Source organism: Carcharodon carcharias, chromosome 1, assembly GCF_017639515.1.
Source record: "Carcharodon carcharias isolate sCarCar2 chromosome 1, sCarCar2.pri, whole genome shotgun sequence".
Classification (NCBI taxonomy): Eukaryota; Metazoa; Chordata; class Chondrichthyes; order Lamniformes; family Lamnidae; genus Carcharodon; species Carcharodon carcharias.
Window position 1 is genome coordinate 148273441 of NC_054467.1, and position 12288 is coordinate 148285728.

Here is a 12288-nt window from a genome sequence, read left to right on the forward strand (position 1 = left end):
CAAAGTCAGATTTCAAAGCCCGATGATGCTACTGAGGGGAAAGAAAACCTATTTTCACTTTACAAAATACAATATCCATCTCATTTCTTTGTGAAGATTAGCTCATCCATAAATTGAAGAATTGACCATGGATCCCAACCAGTGGATTTAGTGCCTAAGGTGGGGCCTCTTGCTCTTTGATATCCATGTGACTATGTAAGAACTTAAGTATTGAATACTCAAATGATAGTAGCTGCTATTTTCTCAATCTTTCTCCTCCATAGAGTTTAAAGTCTATTTTCTGGCATTCTGTGACTGGCAAAAAAAAAAAAAATGTTTTGTAGTGGAAATGAGGGCAACCAATTAAGACATTGTGGAATGTACTTAATTTAATCTCCCATTTTGAAAAACTTTCAAACAATTCACATTTTAAATATCCAAGAGGTCTCTGATAATTTTACTGTATATTACAAACATATGAATTAGGAGCAGTAGGCCATTCAGCCCCTCATGTTCCACCATTCAATAAGATCATGGTTTAATGTGGGAAAATGTAAAGCTGTTCACTTTGGCAGGAAGAACAAAAAAGCAGCATATTAAATGGAGAACAGTTGCATAATTCTGAGGTGCAGAGGGCTAGGTGTTCTAGTACATGAGTCACAAAAAGTTAGTATGCAGGTACAGCAAGTAATTAAAGGGCTAAGAAATGCTATCCTTTATTATCAGAGGGATTGAATATAAAAGTGAGGATGTTATGCTTCAGTTATATAGGGCATTGGTGAAACCCCACCTCAAATGCTGTGTGCAGTTTTGATCTCCTTATTTAAGGAAGGATGTAAATGCATTAGAGGCGGTTCAAAGGAGGTTTACTAGATTGATACCTGGAATGAGTGGGCTGTCTTATGAGGAAAGTTTGGACAGACTGGACTTGTTTCTACTGGAGTTTAGAAGAGTGAGGGGTGATTTGATTGAAGTATGCAAGATCCTGAACAGCCTTGACAAGGTGGATGTCGAAAGGATGTTTCCTTTTCTGGATGAGTCCAGAACTAGGGGGCACTGTTTCAAAATTAGGGGTCACCCTCTTAGGGCACAGATGAGGAGAAACTTCTTCTATGAGGGTTGTGTGACTTTGGAGCTCTCTGCCTCAGGTGGAGGTGGAAGCGGGGCATTAAATATTTTTAAGGCAGAGGTAGATAGATTCTTGTTAGGCAAGGGAATCAAGGGTTATCAACATTAGATGGTAATGTGGAAATCAAAGCACAAGATCATCAGCCATGATCTTATTGAATGGCGGAGCAGGCTCAAGGGGCCGAATGGTCGACTCCTGTTCCTATTTCTTATGTTATTTTCTTATGTTATTTTCTTATGTTCTTTTCAACAAATGAACCATTTCATTAATTATATTAGCAATATTATCCACATCTGTTTTAAAATGTCTACATTAGCCTTAGCTATTCCCTTTCTTCTAATACAATCATTAAAACTTAGTGTTAATTCTTCTGTATTCCTTCTTGCAGCTCTTACTATCTTTTTTGTCTTATATTATGTAAAGCATATGGAGGCAGGGAATTTGCAGAAGTGACTGACAAGACCAGAACTGAGAGGATATAATTATCAGGGAAGTCTAATCAGGCTGGGACTCTTTCCTCTCAAAAAGCCAAGAACCTAATAGTGCCCTTCAAGATGAAAGAGTTTTATGGCATAGACTTACCAGAAAATTCATTGTGGGGAAATAGAAGTTCATGAGATCATAAATATAAGAATGGTAACAATGCAAGAACAGAAGCTGATAGGGTTAGAAGTAGTAGGATGGAAGGAGGCTCTTATGAAGCATAAATACCAGTATAGACCATGCCCTGTTCTTGTGCTGTACACTCAATGTCTTTTTCAGCTTTCTTGGTATCTCTCCTGGATCTACACTGTGCAGTTTTGTAGTTTATTGTGCATTAAGCTGAATTATATCTTGAACGCCTCCCACTATTCATCTGTAGTTTTATCTGATAATAGTTTTGACCAGTTTGTTACCACCAGTCTTGGCCTAATCCCTTGAAGTTAGCCTTGCCAAAATCTGGAATCTAGTTTCTTCTTTTCAAATCTAACATTGAACTTGATCATATTTTAATCACAGTTATAAATATATTAGATAAATGCTCCCTACTGGTTCATTACTCATTATAAATATAGTATAGCTGCCTGTTTGTGGATTTAGAGCTTTTTTGCTCCAAACAGCTGTATTTTTTTTTTTGTTCAAAGCTGCAGAGTCTTTTGTATACAAAAGAAGTATAAAATGAATGCAAATACTGCGCCAAATGGAAACTTCAGCCTTATTACTTGAGCAAAGTACATTATCATTTGTGCTGAACTGCTTCACTTTGTCCATGGTTAAAGATCATGTTCAGGTTGTTCAGGAGAAAAGTAAAATATTTAGAAAAAAAATTATCCTTTCTTCAAAATAATGTGCAGCTGGGGAATTTAAACTTCACCTTCTCCTCCTTTATGTGATTATTAAATAATACAAGAATGACATACTTTAAGAATTGTTGACACATGAAAATGATAAATGTCCAATTTATAAGGAAGGCTCAATTCCAAATTCAAACATAAAATTGCAAACATCAGCTCCTTAAAAACAAAAACTTGTACATCACAACATCTTTAACATAGCAGAACTTCCCAAAGAGCATTATCAAACAAAATCAGACATCGAACCACATAAGGAGACATTAGCGCAGATGATCAAAAGATTGATCAAAGAGGTAGATTTTAAGGAGCTTCTTAAAAGAGGAGAAAGGTAGAGAATTATGTTCCTTCTAAGCTACTTGCTTACACAACATTCCAATAAGTGCTACACATTTAATTATTACAGCAGGCACAATCTCAGCCACTCCACCCACTGAGAAGTGTATTTTTTCCTCTCTACAACAGCATTGATCGGAGGGATACTGCTTCCTCACTGAGCATGGTGATACGGTTGAGCACCCCACTCCCTGAAAACAACATGCCCATGTGGGCTAAAGAGGCTAAGAGAACCACTCGCTTGTCTGTCACACTTAAGCTGGCCAAGGTGATGGGAGGATGAAGTGCGACCAGAGAAGGGGGTTGAGTTTAAAAACATACATCCGACCACAGTGAGATGTTTGGTGGAGAGGGAGGGTGGGGGAGGGCTCAGTTCAGGCCTTTGGAGAACCATTAAAGTTGGCTTGTCAGTATGGGAGGGGGAGGGTGGGTGGGAAGGAGATGAGCCAGTTTGGTGTAGAATAATGTTAGCAGAATACTTGCTATTTCTTATACAGTAACATTTGTCTCTCAGAAGAGCAGCTTTCTCTCTGCAGTAGAATATTTTTGGAACCTGGTGCATTTTATTCAATGAAACTCGCATTCTTGGTGACAGCTTTCTACACTTTTTTAAAAGTTACTTGAAAATAACTAATTGCACAGTTCTATGCATTCTTACATTTTTGGTAATTAAGGACATGCATATTGACTTCATAGGTTGTTTTAATCTGTCAGCTTCATTTTGGATGTTTCTGTATGACTGAAGAGACTTTAGTGTTGCTGAAAAAGGAGATATGTCAAAGCTTTTCGTCTTGCCCTCATCAGGACACTTAGCAGGAATACCAATGTAAGGAGAAACAACAATTTATGCTGTATGAGAAGAGAGTGCTGACTGGCTGGCAAGTGGGCTCCGGTGGAGGTGTTGCCATGGAGAGTGCACCAGTGATGGTGATTGACAGTTAACTGCCAAGCATTGTTTGACATGTAAACCAGGAAGCTTGACCCTGATTGGTCAAGGCATTACCCTGAGGGATGAGTCAGCAAATGGCTGTCACTTATTCTATTTAACTGAAAGAGACACAATGTGTGTACATGTCCTTCTTGACTGCAAAGAACAGGGCCCTGTGTATTAATATATGTAGCTTCCAGTACAAGCAAATACACTACATTGTGAGCATGACTGACAATCTTAAATTGGTTATCAGTGCAATTCTTAGCACACTGAGGATTATTTAGCAAATGTTGTCCGATTGCAGAATCACATCTAATATTAGACATTGCGTTTCAAGTTTTACAAGCATGGGTTGGTTGGGTATGGTCTGTACCAAGACTCTCCAAAGTGATGCCCTGGTTATCTATGACCGGTTCAGTACAAGATAAATTGGCCAAATGGTTGCAAGATGAATTGGCCCGATGGTTGGGCAAATTGTTACAACCAGTTCTGAGCGAGTTTTCCCACCTAGAGTATGAAGGATTCCTTCACATTTGCAAAGGCCATATAGGTCTTGCATAGTGATAGAAATGCTGTGTCCATGTGCTCATTTGACATTGTTAGTCTATTCAGCAATGTTCCACTTAAGGAAGCTACAGATATTTGCGCTGCAGCATATAGCATGGCGATGTAGACCCACCACCATTGTAGGAATCAGCGTTCATTGAGCTTATGAACTCGGCAACTCATGCAGTTGAGTTCAGTTTTAATGACACCATGTATGTCCAAATAGATGGTGTTGCCATAGGATCCCCTCTAGGCCCAGCTTTAGCAAACCTCTGTTGGGTTCCATGAGAAATGTGTCTTCAATGGAATGACACCCGACCTCGTACCCCTTGTATATTTCCGATATGTGGATGGTACATTTGCTATGTTTAAATCACCAGCTGCATGTTTTAATTTCCTTACATGTCTTAATGGGCCCCATCCTGCGCTCAAATTCACCTTTTAAATGGAGCAGTCAAATGAACGCCCCTTCCTTCTCGTGCTGGTTGAGAAATCTGCCAGGGGGCTCTCTACCACAGTCTACCGCAAGCCTACCTTCACTGATCAGTATATGCATTGGGATTCTTATAGTTTTGACATGCTATCAGATTGGTCTTATTGGCAACCTTGTAAATAGGGCCCGAGCCATTTCACAGGCACATCTGCCAAACAGTCAGCAGAGTCCATGACCCAGAAGCTCCAGTCAAGCTTCAAAGAAACCTCTGAAGAAGAATCTGGAGGCACCCTCCCTTAAGTCCCCCACAGCGCCCACCCAAACCCTCCACCAACACAGAGACACACACTCCGATGGGACCTAACTTGAGAGTAGCCTCGGAGGTCACAATCTGGTGAGCGCATTGCACTTTCTGATCCACAGCAGGTGGAGGCAGGGACTTCCCAGGTCAAATGACGAGCCTCTGGACTTGGTCATGTCATGCTGCTGGAACTGCAAAGGCAAGCTCGGGAACATCAGGAAGGGATGTCTGCTGCATTCCTCAGATTGCAAGGCACGATGGAGGAGTCAGTCCGTCTTTAAGCTGAGGTGATAGCACCGGCACTGCAAGGCACCGAGGTCAACACTGGCAGGATGGCGGCCGCCATGAAGGCCTTGGTCTAGGATGTTGCTCCTGCACTGCTGCGCGGGCTGAATTCCATCGCTGATGCCATAGTTGGTCTCCAAAAGTGTGTACGCAAGTGGGGTGCTAGGCAGCTCGATCTCACTCCAGCTACCCCTTCCGCTCACAGAGTCAGCCGGGGCCCTCGGGCACCCATGGGGAGGGGGATCAGCAGTTGCACACTTCGGGGCCATCCACCCAGGTGACTCTGGGAGTAACCGGCTCAAAAATCCTATCTTCCTGTGACCTCCGCAGATCCAGCTTCACAGGCTGAGGAGGGTGCCATTACCACACAGCAGGACCCCGAAAGCAGGCTGGGGCCCTCCAAAGGACACCCGCCAAAGTCATCACAAACAGGGTGTCACAGTCAGCACGCTGCCTCCACCTCTGCTGAGATGTGGCTCCTTGTTCTGATGAGCAGTGTTCTTGTCACTCAGATGTGCACAAGATAAAAGGCAGGTACTGGGCCTCTTCAGTGTGCTCTATGCAGCCTTCAGACCACAACGATGGTTCAGCTTCAGACATCCTGGTGCCTGCACCTCGACGGTGCTGGTTATTGCTGCCAGAATGTAGTGGGCAGACACCACAGAGTTCTCTCATTCTGTGTGCTCTCAGCACCTTTAAGGTGGGGCTGGTCCCCATCACATCAGCATCTGCGACCAGTGATGCCATGCACCAGCTCCTGAAGGTGGACGCAGCATCAGATGCATTTAAAGTTTCGTGGCTGCGTCGCTGAGATGGCCCTGATCATGGAGCATAAGTGAGCTACCCTCGGCCAGAAAAGAGTAAGACGTTCTCAGATGCTATGTGAAGATCTATGGAGTGTCCTCACTGCATGTTTTTTTTTAATTCATTCATGGGATATGGGCGTCGCTGGCTAGGGCAGCATTTATTGTCCATCCATAATTGCCCTTGTTCAGAGGACACTTAAGAGCCAACCACATTGCTGTGGGTCTGGAGTCACATATAGGCCAGACCTAGTAAAGACAGATTTCCTTCCCTAAAAGGACATTAGTGAACCAGATGGGTTTTACAACAATTGACAATGGCTCCATGGTCATCATTAGACTTTTAATTCCAGATTTTTATTGAATTCAAATTTCACCATTCATGCCGTGGTGCGATTCATACCCGGGTCCCCAGAGCATTACTCTGGGTCTCTGGATTACAAGTCCAGCGACAATACCACTGCGCTATCAACTCCCCATCATCCTTCTGCGACCGTGCAACTATTAGGGTCTCCACTGCATCTCCATGACAGGAGCATTCTCAGAGGGTATTGGCGCTGTGATAAGCCAGACTGGAGTCAAGTGTTCACAACTGTGATGTGAGGATCTATGGGGACACCTCACTACATGTCATCATTATCCTCCACAAATCTGGCAACTACGAGGGCCTCCCGAAGTGCGCCTGCCTCGTCTAGCCAGTGCGAGAGCCTCATCCCTGTCGTCGTCACCACTGAGGGATCCCTCACCCTCATCAGCGTCCTCTTCATCGGAAGAGATGTGCAGCTCCTCAGCCAGCTCCTCTCCCTGCTGCAGTGCCAGGTTGTAAAAAGTGCAGCAACCGATACCAATGTGTTACACTCTCTGCGTACTGTGTTGCAGGGCTCCACGAGACTGGTCCAGGCACTGGAACTGCAACTTTACAATCCCAATGGTCTGCTCCACCAAGTTGCGAGCTGCTACATTATAGCGTTGCTCTGCTGCTCTGTTGGTCTAAGGTCGCTGCACAGGTGCCATAGGCATGGCCTCTGTGGGTAGCCCTTATCCTCAAGGAGCCAATCCTGCAGCCTCTGTGGACCCTGGAAGACTGCAGGGATCTGTGAGTGACTCAGGATGTAGGTGTCCTGCACACTCCCTGGAAGCTGTGCGCATACCTGCAGGATGTGTTTCTGGTGGTTGCATACCAGCTGCACATTCAGTGAGTGGAAGCCCTTGCGGTTGATGAAGTCTACTGAGTGTAGTGATGGAGGCCTGAGCGCCACGACTGCAGTCAATTGCACCCTGCACCCGTGAAAATCCTGAGATCAGGGCGAATCCAATGGCCCTTCACCCTAGCTTTATACATTGGCTAAAATCACTTTTTGTAGAAAGGAAATAGTTATAAATCGAGCAAGGCTACATACCTCAGGACATAAGTCAGTAGTTGAGAATACAGATACTACTGTACGTACAATGTCCAGGTTCTGTTATTTGAAATGTATCCTAATACACTTCAAATGATCTGATTTGATGATAAGTACCATCAAATGATATAGGTCAACTGACTGGCATGTTTAGATCTGATATTGAATGCTCCTCCTGGATTAAACTAGTTTAGCATCTTTTAATATATGAACATGTATTTTGGTCCACTGTAGGAAAATAAATTCACAGTAACACTGTAATGATTCTTTGCTTTATTTTGTTGTCTTGTCGTACTTTGAAGTTACATTTTTACAGTCATACTTCAAATAAAGGGTTAAGTCATTTTTGATACATTTCAAACTTCTGTTGGACACTATGCTTGTACAAAATTGGCAGGGGTGCTTTCTTTCTTTGCGCTCACAACTCTGCCCCCTGCACCCACCCAACCCTGCTCTCCGAACTCTCCCTCCGCCCGTTGTCACAACTCTGCGCTCCCACCCTCCACCCCTTCCCCACTCTTTTACTTTGATATTGGTGCACGTAACAAAATTAATTCTGCACATTGATGGAAATAAGGGAAATTGAGGGAAAATTAGTAGAGAGGTGGGGCGGTTAAGGTAAGGAATGCCAGAGGTTAGGATCTTGGCAGCTAAAGACACAACCATCAGTGGTGAAGCAATTAAAATCAGGGATGCTCAAAATGTCAGAATTGGAAGAGGTTAGAATTGGAAGAGCAGGTATCCTCAGACGATTCTAGGGCTGGAGGGGATTACAGAGATAGGGAGGGGCAAGGCCATGGTTATGCTAAAATAAGAAGGAGGTACTCTATTCTGAGGTTTAAAGTATAAGCTGCCCACAAAAATAGCTTTTAGTTAATAGCGCTTTTAGTCTGTTTGTTACTGTAAACGTCTTATAAGTATGAAATCTTGCCTTGTCATTGTTTTTGCTATTAACTGGAAGTTCAAATTTCTTCTTAAAGGTTTTCCTAACAACTGGGGTAGAAAAATTATCAAGCAAATTAGCTGACATTTATAGGACTAATAATAAAAAAAACCTTTACTTTTGGAACAAAAATATGTAGACCTCAAGTGTCAAGACTCATTTCCAGCAGAAAAACCAAACTCTACTGGCTCAATGGATCGGATGCAGAGGTGCCCAAAATATAATTTCTAAGCATTCTATTAGTGGCTGGAAAATTGAAAGTATTGCAAGCAGCAACGTTAATGTTCACAACAAATGATTTGATGCATGCTCTTATTCACTGCTGGAAGCAGAGTCTCTCAAATTCAGGGTTTTCATCTACAGTTAAAATCAATGACCTAGTGTGCGAGTTCATTCATTTTGCTTGGTACTGAGTCTCAAAGACAAAGGGAACCCAGGTTCCCTTCATAGACTGTGTTGAATTAGCCAATGTCAGTCTAGGTTGCAGTATTGCATGTCACTGTACTATTTAAGAAAGGGAAGAGAGAAAACCAAGAAATTATAGACAAAATAGTCTAACATCTTGTCAAGAAATAAGTTGAGTCTAATTTAAGGACTAAACACAATAAAAATTTTCAGCTGATCAGAGCCCCAGTATGGATTTGTAGAGGGCTGATCATGCCTGATGAACCTGGTATGATTTTTTCAAGAGGTGGCTAAAATACTTGACAGAGGAATGTCTACAGATGCTTTTTAGACAAACTGTCAGAAAATGTTCAATGAAGTCTCTCACAGGAGACCATTAGCTAAGGTTGAGGTTCATGGAATTGATAAATTTCTGTTAACCAAAGGTATTAAAGTATATGGGGCAAAGGTGGCTATATAATGTTTGTTTGCAGGTCAGCCAGAATCACACTGAATGGCAGAACAAGCTCATGGGGAAAATGGCCTACTTCTGGTCCTGTCCTGGTTGGCATCAGTGTACTTGGGGGTGAAGGGGGAGGGGAAGAGATAGCAGCCAATGTTCCTGCTTGTGATCGCTAACTAAAGACCCCACTGCAAAGTATGTGCATTTGAGCTGCTAGAAGGAACAGGGTAAGGTATTAGCTTCCATGCCCCTATAATTAAAATAATAATCACATAAGGGTTGTCAGCATTCATGGTACTATACTGAGGCAGCAACTACTTATTCAAGAAACAAAGTGAGAAAATGCTGTGAATAATGATTTTCATAAACTACCTGATTGCTAGCAATGTCAGGGTGCCTTGTGCTCCAAGTTTCTATCAAGATTTTAACCACACCATTTTTAACAAAGTCTTGTTACAGCAATAGTGCTGAAATATCACAGGAGGTTTGTTACAATAATAATACTGTAATATATTTTGTGAAAGCTTCTTTTGTAAGGTTCAAAAAATATTTCCATTATCTTTTTCACTTTTCCCTTACTATCTTCTTTCTTGTCATTATTTTAAATTTTTACATAGATTTTAAAATCTGAACTTAAATTTTCTCCTATACCTCCAATGAACTCCATTTTGGAGCTGTTCCTAAAAGTCAATGGACAGACTGAACATTAAACTCTGACCTGGTAATGATGCTCAGCTGTTCCTGTTACATTTTGAAATACTGCTCTGGCAAAGCAACTTAAAGAATAACTTGCAGGCTATGTGTGGAAGCATCTGAATGAGATCTCATCAGTCTGGAGTTAGCTTGCAGAAATAATGGTCAGAATAACAAAAGTTTGAATCATTTTAACATAATATTTGTCTTAAAATGCTATTTGAATCATTTTAACATAATTCCATTTCAAACAGCATTTTAAGACAAATGCTTTGGGCTTCAATTCCTTACTAAATATATAATATTTGATGTGCAGGAGCCACTCAAATTGTAGTGTAAATTACAAATAATTCTTTAAACTTGCCGATGCATAGCATGAAACAATGCTGAGTTTGTGCTATAACATCTGTTATTACATGAAGTATTAAAATCTTTGAAACAAAATTACAAGTAATAGCATGTCACACTACTTATCAGGGAGGTAGTGGCATAGTGGTATTGTCACTGGACTAGTATTCCAGAAGACCCAGGGTAATTCTCTGGGGTTCGAATCCCAACACAGCAGATGGTGAAATTTGAATTCAATAAAAATCAGGAATTAAAAATCTTATGATGGCCACGGAACCATTGTCGTAAAAACCCATCCAGTTCACTGATGTCCTATAGGGAAGGAGATCTGCTACCCTTCTTGGTTTGACCGACATGTGACTCCGGGCCCGCATCAATGTGGTTGACTCTTAAATGCCCTCTAAACAGGCAATTAGGGATGGACAATAAATGCTGGTCTAACCTGTGACACCCACATCCCATGAGCAAATAATAAAAATTACTACTGTTTGAAAGTGAAGTTTAATGGAATCTTTTAGAAGAAAGAAGTTACTTTGACTGGTACAATTTGTAAGACAGGTTTGCATAGCTGAATTAGCTCAAAATTATTTATTTGTTTCCTTGGAAGTGTTGTTAATTGTAAAGATTATTTGGAAAAATAAAGTCAGTTTTAGAGAATTTAAGAAGGCTCTGTTAAAAAGTCAAGATAAAGTATCCACTTCTGTCCATAAATAGATAAAAATGAATACTCTATGAAAGTAAGACAGGCCACTTGTAGGAGAATTGGCCTAAGAAATGTTTTTAAATGTGGCGACAAAATGGAGTCAATAGCCTGAACACTAAGAAAGAAAATGGGCTAATGCTAATTAAGGTCATGAGGCTTATGTGAAATACAGCATTCTTACAGAAACTGAAGGAGCACAACTCATCAAGACCACAGGCCTAAAGATAAAGGGATAAACCAGGGAACTACAGGCCAGTCAGTCTAACCTCAGTGGTGGGGAAAATAATGGAAGCAATTCTAAGGGACAGAATTAATCTACACTCAGAGAAGCAAGGATTAATCAAGGACAGTCAGCATGGTTTTGTTAAGGGGAGGTCATGTCTGACCAATTTGATTGAATTTTTCAAAGAGGTGACCAGGTGTGCAGATGAGGGCAATGCATTTGACGTAGTCTACTTGGACTTCAGCAAGGCTTTTGATAAGGTCCCACATGGGAGACTGATAACGAAGGTAAGAGTCCATGGGATCCAAGGCAATCTGGCAAATTGGATTCAGAATCGGCTGAGTGGCAGGAAGCAGAGGGTGATGGTCGAGGGATGTTTTTGTGACTGGATGCCTGTGTCCAGTGGGGTTCCACAGGGATCGGTGTTGGGTTCCATGCTGTTTGTGGTATATATAAACGATTTAGACTTGAATGCATGAGGGTTGATCAGTAAGCTCGCGGATGACACGAAAATTGGTGGGATGGTAAATAGTAAGGAGGATAGCCTTAGATTACAGGAGGATATAGACGGGCTGATCAGTGGCAAATGGGACTTAATCCAGATAAGTGAGAGGTGATGCACTTGGGCAGGACAAACAAGGCACGGGAATACACAATGAATGGTAGGACCCTGGGAATTACCGAGGATCAGCGGGACCTTGGTGTGCGTGTCCATTGGTCCCTTAAGGTAGTGGGAAAGATAGATAAGGTGCTTAAGGCGGCTAATGGGGTACTTGCCTTTATTGGCCGAGGCATAAAATATAAGGGCAGGGAGGTTATGTTGGAACTGTATAAAACGTTGGTTAGGCCACAGCTAGAGTATTGCGTGCAGTTCTGGAATCTGCATTATAGAAAGGATGTGATAGCACTAGAAAAGAGAGTGCAGAGGAGATTTACCAGGATGTTGCCTGGGCTGGAGAGTTTTAGTTATGAGGAGAGATTGGATAGACTGGGGTTATTTTCCCTGGAACAGAGGAGATTGAAGGGGGACATGATTGAGGTTTATAAAATTATGAGG

General features: G+C 42.0%; 1 protein-coding gene across 1 annotated transcript in view; it reads right to left on the minus strand.

Moving 5' to 3' along the window:
- nfxl1 (nuclear transcription factor, X-box binding-like 1) overlaps window positions 1-12288 on the minus strand; it is a 192286-nt gene that overhangs the window by 49754 nt on the left and 130244 nt on the right. The window lies entirely within an intron of this gene.